Raw genomic sequence first — 10,280 nt, forward strand, 5'->3', positions numbered from 1 at the left:
GTGCTGCTGTAGCCCTAAAGGGAACCACACAACACACTGAATAAAGCAAAAATAGAGACGTTCACAGGGCCTGATGACACCACTGACCAGCTGAATTAACCATCCCTGGAGACAGCCAATGAAGAACTTCTTATTATATGGCATAATAACTCTTACTGGTTGAGCCATTCTAAGCCATTTCCCCTGTTTCTTTCAGTCTAAAGCATCTCAATATAAGAGGCAGAGGTCATTAATTAGGTCAGCTTCCCAGAATATGTAACCCAAAATATTATTTCTTGGCTATGCTCTCCAACTTAAAGTATCACATGATCAAACAAATATGGGAAAATTTAAAACTATGTATGGTCATAGAAGTTAATGATCATATTAGCATATCAAAGATTTAGAGCAAAACCTTTGCCTCTGTTTATAACCATACAGCTCCCTTTTAAGAGAGAAGTAAATAAATAACTTGTAGCTAAGAGAAAATGCTTTTAAATAGAAAATACATTTAATGCATTAATCCCTCCACCAATAATAAATCTGTAAAAACACCTGCTCTTCTCTGCCTCTTGAACTTGAATCTATCCATGGCACTAGGAAATTACTAGCAGGATTCTTGTGCTTCACAAGTAGCTTGAGAATGGTCTATTTACACAGACCAGCTGCCCTGACTCACAATCATCAAAGTGTCGTCCTGTCAGCCAATAAGCATTGTTTATTGATTGCCAGCCATAACCCCCTAAATCTCTGAAATCTGAAGACATAAAAGTAAAAGACATGGTCAATGTATTAATTCCTAGAGCTACTAAAACAAATTACTAAAAACTGTGTGGCTTAAAACAATAGAAATTTATTCTCTCGTAGTGCTGGAGGTAAGAAGTCTCAAATCAAGGTGTGAACAGGGCCATACTCCCTCCAAAGGCTGTAGAGAAGAATTTGATTTTGACTGTTCTAGCTTCTGTGTTTTCTGGAAACCCCTGGCATTCTTTGGCTTGTGGAGAAGGAAATGGCACCCCACTCCAGTGTTCTTGCCTGGAGAACCCCAGGGATGGCGGAGCCTGGTGGGCTGCCGTCTGTGGGGTCGCACAGAGTCAGACACGACTGAAGCGACTCAGCAGCAGCAGCATAACTCTGCCTGCCTTTTCTTGGCTGTCTTCCCTCTGCGTATCTGTGTTTCTGTCCTTATAAGGACTCTAGCCCTTAGAATAGGGCCCACCCTAAGCCCAAATTTCATCCTAACCAATTATGTCTAGAAAACCTCATTTTAAAATAAAGCCACATTCTGAGGTTCTGGATGGACATAAATTTTAGAGGGGGCATTATTTAACCCTACATAGTCTGTGGTTGAGAAGCACTCACTCTGATTGGGTTTTCCCTAAATTTTTTTTATTGAGGAAGCTTGTTACTATGGGAGTCACGTGGCTCAGAGAGAAGAAAGCATTTAAGTCATCTGCTGGATCAGGGAAAAGGTGTGGATGATGTGGAACTTGAATGGAGCCTTAATGGAATTTAGCCTGATGCAAGGGACAAGGTAAACTATTCTGGATCATGGAGATGAAAAAAAATTCATGAGCAAGGACTATGAATCAATAGCTCTATTGTGAACAAGCGAATTATTCGACCTCATATTCACTGAGACTGTGATTCTTGAGGACGTATGTTTTCAGGCAAGAGTACTGTTCCCAAGGCCTAGCCTCTTCTACATAGCTGGGAAGGATGGTTGTTTGGAAAGAAGGTAAGTGTGTCTATGTGTGTGTGCGTGTGTGTGCACGTGTGTATGCATTCAACAGATGGGGCACTGGGGAATTTAACTTTATGCAATGAATACAGCTTGTCTGTCTCCCTGCAAGGAAGAAGGTGAGGATAATAGCAAGAGGGCATTATATGCTTTATAATCATAAAGCCTTAAGATAGAAGATGGGTGATACTCATTTAATATCTGAGAAGAATAAAAGAAGCACATGAAAAGATGCTCAATATCACTAATTATTAGAGAAATGAAAATCAAAAGAACAACGAGGTATCACCTCACACCAGTCAGAATGGCCATCATCAAAAAGTCTACAAACAATAAATGCTTGTAAGGGTGCGCAGAAAAGGGGATTCTCCTACACTGTTGCTGGGAATGTAAATTGGTACAGCCACTATGGAGAGCAGTATGGAGGTGCCTTAAAAAACTAAAAATAGGGGCAACCCTGGTGGCTCAGTGGTAAAGAATCTGCCTGCCGATGCAGGAGACATGGGTTCGATCCATGATGTGGGAAGATCCCACACACTGTGGAGCAACGAAGCTCATGCACCACAACTATTGTGCCTGTGCTCCAGAGCATACGAGCCACAACTGCTCAGTCTTGTGCATGACTACTGAAGTCCGGGCACCCTAGAGCCCATGCTCTGCAACAAGAGAAGCCCCACAATGAGAAGACTGCGCACAAAAACTAAAGAGAGACCTGCATGGGAATGAAGACCCAGCACAGTTATAAATAAATAATATTATTGAGAGAAAACTAAAAATAGAGCCACAGGAATGGGAAAGGTCAGTTTTCATTCCAATCAAAAGAAAGGCAATGCCAAAGAACACTCTAACTGCTGCACAATAACACTCATCTCACATGCAAGCAAAGCAATAATCAATTCTCCAAGCCAGGCTTCAATAGTATGTGAACCGTGAACTTCCAGATGTTCAAGCTGGATTTAGACGAGGCAGAGGAACCAGAGACCAAACTGCCAACCTCTGCTGGATCATCGAAAAAGCAAGAGAGTCCCAGAAAAACATCTATTTCTGCTTTATTGACTATGCCAAAGCCTTTGACTGTGTAGATCACAATAAACTGTGGAAAATTCTGAGAGAGATAGGAATACCAGACCACCTGACCTGCCTCTTGAGAAATCTGTATGCGGGTCGGGAGACAACAGTTAGACCTGGACATGAAACAACAGACTGGTTCCAAATTGGGAAAGGAGTATGTCAAGGCTGTTTATTATCACCCTGCTTATTTAACTTCTATGCAGAGTACATCATGAGAAACGCTGGGTTGGATGAAGCACAAGCTGGAATCAAGATTGCTGGGAGAAATATCAATAACCTCAGATATGCAGATGATACCACCCTTATGGCAGAAAGAGAAGAAATAAAGAGCCTCTTGGTGAAAGTGAAAGAGGAGAGTGAAAAAGTTGGCTTAAAACTCAGCATTCAGAAAACTAAGATCATGGCATTCAGTCCCATCACTTCATGGAAAATAGATGGGAAAACAGTGGGAACAGTGTCAGACTTTATTTTGGGGGGCTCCAAAATCACTGCAGATGGTGATTACAGCCATGAAATTAAAAGACACTTGCTTCTTGGAAGGAAAGTTATGACCAACCTAGACAGCATATTCAAAAGCAGAGACATTACTTTGCCAACAAAGATCTGTCTAGTCAAAGCTGTGGTTTTTCCAGCGGTCATGTATGGATGTGAGACTTGGACTGTGAAGAAAGCTAAGCACCGAAGAATTGATGCTTTTGAACTGTGGTGTGGGAGAAGACTCTTGAGAGTCCCTTGGACTGCAAGGAGATCCAACCAGTCCATCCTAAAGAAAATCAGTCCTGAATGTTCATTGGAAGGACTGATGTTGAAGCTGAAACTCCAATACTTTGGCCACCTTATGCGAAGAGCTGACTCATTTGGAAAGACATTGATTCTGGGAAAGATTGAAGGCAGGAGGAGAAGGGGACAACAGAGGATGAGATGGTTGGATGGCATCACCGACTCAATGGACATGAGTTTGAGTAAACTCTGGGACCTGGCAATGGACAGGGAGGCCTGGCATGCTGTAGTCCATGGGATTGCAGAGTCAGACACAATGAGCGGCTGAACTGAACTGAAAAATAGAGCTATCATATGACCCAACAATCCCACTTTTGGATATATATACAAAAAATGATAATTTGAAAAGATATAGGTACTTAAATGTTCATTATAGCACTATTTACAATAGCTATGATATTGAAACAACTTAAATATCCACTAATAGAGGAATGTCTAAAGAAGATGTGGTACATATATACAATGAAATATTGTTGTTTTTAGTCACTAAGTCATGCCTGACTCTTCGTGACCCCATGGACTATAGCCTGCCCAGCTCCTCTGTCCATGGGATTTCCCAGGCAAGAATGTTGGAGTAGGTTCCCATTTCCTTCTCTAGCGGAATCTTACTGACCTAGGGATCAAACCCAGATCTCCTGCATTGGCAGGTGGATTCTTTACTGCTGAGCCACCAGGAAAGCCCACAATGGAATACTACTCAGCCATAAAAAAGAATGAAATAATGCCATTTGCAGCAATATGGCTGGACCCAGAGGTTGTCATATTGAGTGAAGTCAGAGAAAGACACATATCATATGGCATTTCTTATATGTGGAATCTAAAAAAAATGGAACAATGAACTTATCTCCAAAACAGAAATAGAATTACAGACATAGGAAACAAATTTATGGTTACTGGGGGTAAGAGGTGGGGGGGATAAATTGGGAGATTGGGATTGACCTATAAACACTAGGATATATAAAATAGGTAACTAATAATGACCTCCTGTACTGTACAGGGAACTCTAGTCAATGCTCTGTAATGGTCTATATGGGAAAAAAATGTAAAAAAGAGTGGATATATTGGATATATATAACTGAATCACTTTGCTGTATTTCTGAAACTAACAGAATATTGTATATAAACTTATATTCCAGTAAAAATTAAAATAAATAAATAAAATAGATATCTCAACACCAAACCTGTAGGTGAAATTTATATGCAGATTTTTTGGCTTAAATCCAAAGGAAAATTTAAGGTCTTTACAGTGATTATAATTTTTGGTCAGGATTTTTTAGTCATCATTATGATTTGTACGATATGTCTAAACTTATCCCCTAAATGTCCTAGTAACTATTTATTTATAACTGTCTAAATACCTGTAATATTGTTTGGGTGCTCCAACTTAACCTTAGTCACTTTAAAGTAACAACCGCATGGTTTCACATGAAAAAATTACTAGAGAAGCCTTTGCTCTGCTTCATATAGAACCAGCTGAATATTTTACTTCCTTTATATAGCTTCTTTTTCCTATATATAGAGGGAACAGTTTTTAAAAGTATCTCTAATTCCTGGTCTTCAAAGCTGGCAAGAGCAGCCCTGAAAATTGTTTCCAGAAATAAGTTTCTGTGCAACCTACTAATTTAAATCAGCTGTCCCCAAATTTACGAATGGTGTTTGCTCTAAATGACACCCTTTTCCTTCAGTACATGCATAACTTTGATTCAATGCACTTTTGACTACTGTTACCATCCACAATGGTAGTTGGAGAAGGAAATGACAACCCCCTCCAGCATTCTTGCCCAGAGAATCCCATGGACAGAGGAGCCTGGCAGGATACAGTTCATGGGGTCGCAAGAGTCGGACATGACTTGTCGACGAAACCACCACAATGGTAGTAGCCTAGGTGGTGCTACTGTTAAAGAACCTGCCTGCCAATGTAGGAGATGTAAGAGAAGCAGGCTTAAACCCTGGATTGGGAGGATGCCCTGGAGGGGGGCATGGCAACCCACTTGGGTATTCTTACCCAGAGAATCCCACAGACAGAGGAGGCTGGAAGGCTACAGCCCATGGGGTTGCAAAGAGTTGGACACGACCAAAGTGACTTAGGCTTCCCTGGTGGCTCAGAGGATAAAGCGTCTGCCTGCAAAGCAGGAGACCCGGGTTCGATCCCTGGGTTGGGAAGATCCCCTGGAGAAGGAAATGGTAACCCACTCCAGTATTCTTGCCTGGAGAATCCCATGGACAGAGGAGCCTGGCGGGCTACAGTCCACAGGGTCGCAAAGAGTCAGACACGACTGAGCGACTTCACACACACAGAGCGACTTAGCATGCACCATTTGCAATGCTCCTGAACAGACACTAACATGTTATCTGGAAATTTCAGGTAATATGGGAATGTGTCTCTTGCCTGTCACTGGCTTCTTTAATAAATTTCATCATATCTTGATGAAAAACTTTGGGTTTCAATGGCAATATTGTCTTTTTTCCCTTTCACAGGATGGGAAAAAGATGTACTATCCAGTTTAAACTGATGAGGTAAAACAGAATAGAAAAATATTTAGTGATTTGAGTAAAAACAAAGAATCTATATGAATATTAAAGGGAAATGATTAAAAGGGGTGTAATCCAGGGGTAAGGCACAGACAACAACAACCAAGGTAGGGGCTGGTGTAAGTATCTGGTACAGTTATCCTAGCGCTTCCTGATACCAGCTGCCCTTTCTAGATTACTGGTATTGTCTGAATTTTCTCAAGTCTGCGGTCAGTTGGTCTGTTACAAATATTTTTGATGGGCTGCTATAAAGAGAGGTGTCTTAAAGTGCTAAGTGGCTTTCCTCCTTGAAGAAAGTTGCTACCTCCATTTCAAGGATTATTTTATACAGAAATTATTTAAGCGATCTCCCCAGTTTGTTAGTTTGAAACTGACTCGAAGCCTTTTGGGAGAAAATCTTTGGAAAGCTTCTGGGAGATCATCTCTTCCACCACAGAGCCTGAAGAGAAATGAAGGACTTAAAGTGAGAACTAGGTAATGCTTTTCAGCTAAAATTAGTATAGAAACTTCTAGACTTGGGGGGATTCCAAAGAAATAAAGTGTATCTGAAGTATGTTGGTCAAAATGTTAAATCAGAGCTTAGTGTTCTTATGTGAACCAAAGTCAAAACAATTGTGTATCATGAATTCTTTGAGGTCAAGGACTAGGTCTGTCATAACATCTTAAATACTTTGCTCAGTGACTGGCACAAAATAAGCCCTCAAAAGATATTTGGTGACTGACAGTAAATGAATGAGCAAATGAATGCTTCTGAGTTTTGCACATAATTGGATCTTACAGGTAGATGGAAAAGACCACCATTGTGAATTTATTTCTCTGTTTGAAACACTGCCCTTTCTTTCCCACAATAAAATAAAAATACGCCTGAGTGAGGTGACATTATACTTCCAATACCTCAGGTTTAATGTGAGCTAGCTTATCAGCTCACGATGCTGTATGACATTCTTGAAAGAGGAGAAATGTTAAATGCGGGCTAATTGGTGAAGAAAGTGAGGCCAGAACACAGGAGACCAATTCGCCTGATCCAAGTGTTTTCCCTAGGGTTGGTCATGTAAGAAGAATCCATCCCCAGCTGCTATGGTAGTTTCTGCAAGCACCCACAGCTTTTGGAAAGTAGCACACATTAGAGAAAGAGAAGATAGGTGGTTGGAGAGTGGACCTTTTTTTATTCTGACCTAGTTTTCTATTAATAAAATATATTTATTACTTAGGCAACATTTTTCCCAGCAGGCAAATTATAACTAATAACATACAATTTTAAGCTAACATTCTTTTTGCTAAAGGCCTCAGTCATAACAGGTATTATTAAGGGTAATAAGTATGTGAGGAGGAAGAAAGGACAATTCTTTCACCGTAGTGTTTGTGGAAGGTCCAGTCAATGCAGTTAAGAATATGACAAGTACTTTATTTTTCAGCTCTCAGGGAAGACCATGATGTGTAAGTGATTTTATAGTGCTTGGGTAATGATGAATTCTGGTATATACAACTGAAACAGTCCTGTGAATGATTGCACCCTGAAGCTAATGACACTGGGTTTAAGGCAAATGGATATTCACATGTAGAAATGGAAACAAACATTGAATGTGCAATCTATGATGCTACATGTTATTAGATTCCTGAAAAGAGAGAGAAATCCTGTCTTTTCACAGCTTAGAATAGAGTGTGAGGAAGAGGGGAGCTGGGATATGTGAGTCAGACAGCAGTCCTTCCTATGACCAGTAATGGTTGAGAGAGAGGGTTCCTGTGATGTCTGCTTTTTGCTTTCTAACTGGGCCTGGGTTTCTGAGGTACATGGAGTTGGAAGAGGGGCAGGGATGACACGCAGATTATTTCTACCTCTTATAGCCTAAAGAATATAGGACCACAGTAATAGTTATTTATCGTAGGGACATTTTATTGGATTTAAAAGTAGACTTTAGGTTAGCTATAAGGATTCTCCTTTAGATGCAAGGGACATACAGTTTTATTGGAAAACAATTTGCATTCACGCTAATACCAGGTTGGTTCCATTCATTTATTTAGTAGGCACACTTTGTGCCTATTATGTGCTCTATTCCATGACTGGGTATGCTGTTGTGAACAAGATAACAGGGTCTCTGGATTCTCGGAGCTTATATTTAGTGGGGGTGATACATACTGCTGCTACTGCTAAGTCGCTTCAGTTGTGTCCGACTCTGTTGACCCCATAGACGGCAGCCCACCAGGTCCCCGTCCCTGGGATTCTCCAGGCAAGAACACTGGAGTGGGTTGCCATTTCCTTCTCCAATGCATGAAAGTGAAAAGTGAAAGTGAAGACGTTCAGTCGTGTCCAACTCTTAGTGACCCCATGGACTGCAGCCCACCAGGCTCCTCTGCCCATGGGATTCTCCAGGCAAGAACACTGGAGTGGGGTGCCACTGCCTTATACATAATAAACAATAAATAACAAGGATGCAGAGCTGTCATGTGAGAAATAGTTTCTATAATACCTCAGAAGAGCTCTCAGTGTAATTGGAAAGACTAATATATCTTGCCTGGAGAATTCCACAGACAGAGGAGCCTGGAGAGTTATAGTCCATGCGTTGCAAAGAGTTTCACATGACTGGGTGACTAAACAACATATCAGCATATTCTTACTAATCAGATAAATATAGTAATACACTTCAGTGACTTAGAAGACCTTTATGGATCTCTGCTTGATATCCAGTGTGTCCTGTTCACAATGGAGTCCTTAGACTTGACGTTTACTCAGGTGTGTCTGGAAACTTTCTTAATGCCCTACCCCTTTCTGATGATGTTACTTTATTGAAGAAATTAGTATTCTGATGAAATAGGTCACTGTCCCACAGTGACTGATGACTAGCTTGCTTTTCTCCAACAGAAAGCAGGAGTACTGGACCAGTCTTCACTGTGGCTAACTGTTCCCATTTTTCAGCTCTCAGCTCAAATCTCATCTCACAGAGTGACCTCTGACCACCCAATCTCTAGCTGCCTCCCACCCCCAGTTGTTATTTATCTCTTTGGTTTATCCCAAGGTGTTTACAAACAAGAAGAGGAGGTAAGAAAAATATGAGGCTAACTATGAAAAGAAGGCAATGGTGCAAAATGCTACAAATAATTACAAATACTGTTATATAGATTTAGTGAAAAAAGAGGTCAAATCTTTTTTATTTGAAAAGAGTTTCATCCTTGGAGAAGATTTAGACCTTTTACAAATATGTGTATATATATCTCTGAATCATTGGACAAGAAAATAAAGGACCTGAAATGTTAACAAGATTTATGAACACAGGAACAAGGTCTTATAAAGCCGATTGAAATATGTGACAAGCATTAGTATTTCAGAGTAGTGATGAGCTATTTGTATAGATTGATGTGGCTAAAAATTAGACAAGGCATATTAAAAGCTGAGATCATTCAGGCTTAGGAGCAGCTGAATATGAGCAATTATGAAGCAGTTAAGCCATTAAATAAAACTGAATATCTTGTGAACTGCTGGAGCAAAAAGGCACCTCCGTGTGACCGAGAGCTTTATCACCCACACTCTCCTCTCAAAAACATAAACATTAAGAAATGTTGGTGCCAAGGGCAATGGGCTCTTTAAAGGCAAACCATTTTACATGTTGCTTGGGACAGCAGTCTCATGCAGAGAAAGGCATCTCTAACTGGACCTACCAATTGTGTGAGGAGAATGTGGGGGTGAAGCGATTCAGGCCAGCCTTTTGGTTTGGTGCCGACATGGGATCTGGATAATACAGAATCCTGTGGAGAATGGCTCACCCGGTTTCTGTCATGCTTCTATAATTGTACAGACTGGCTGCCTCCATCAGCTGATTCCCTCCTGCGGAAAGGATTGTAAACATAGGTAATGTTGTTTGTGTAAAGACAGTTATTCTATTCCCATTCTGCTCGGGTGTTAGGCACTTTAGCATGAGGAGGTTTCAAGAACATACTATAAGATGGGAAATAATACTAAAAAAATTTTTTTTCCCCAGTCACTGTGACTTGACTACATCATTTGATGGTAAATAAGATTATTCCATGAAGAAAAGGCTGAGACAGTTTCAGAGTGGATCTGCCCCCATGCAGTAATGCTGTGACTATATACATAAGTCATTTTGAATGGCTTAATTGTCTGTCAATAGAAACATCTAATATTTATTAAAAATCTGCCATGTGCTAGGCGTGGGGTAGGCAT

At 40.6% G+C, this 10,280-nt stretch overlaps 1 pseudogene; it reads right to left on the reverse strand.

Annotated features, from left to right (window-relative positions):
• The window catches only part of LOC101114176 (NADH dehydrogenase (ubiquinone) complex I, assembly factor 6-like), a 66,900-nt pseudogene extending 57,078 nt beyond the window's left edge, over positions 1-9,822 (reverse strand).
• Between the last annotated feature and the right edge of the window lie 458 nt (positions 9,823-10,280).

This window comes from Ovis aries, chromosome 2, assembly GCF_016772045.2.
Source record: "Ovis aries strain OAR_USU_Benz2616 breed Rambouillet chromosome 2, ARS-UI_Ramb_v3.0, whole genome shotgun sequence".
In the NCBI taxonomy this organism is placed as follows: domain Eukaryota; kingdom Metazoa; phylum Chordata; class Mammalia; order Artiodactyla; family Bovidae; genus Ovis; species Ovis aries.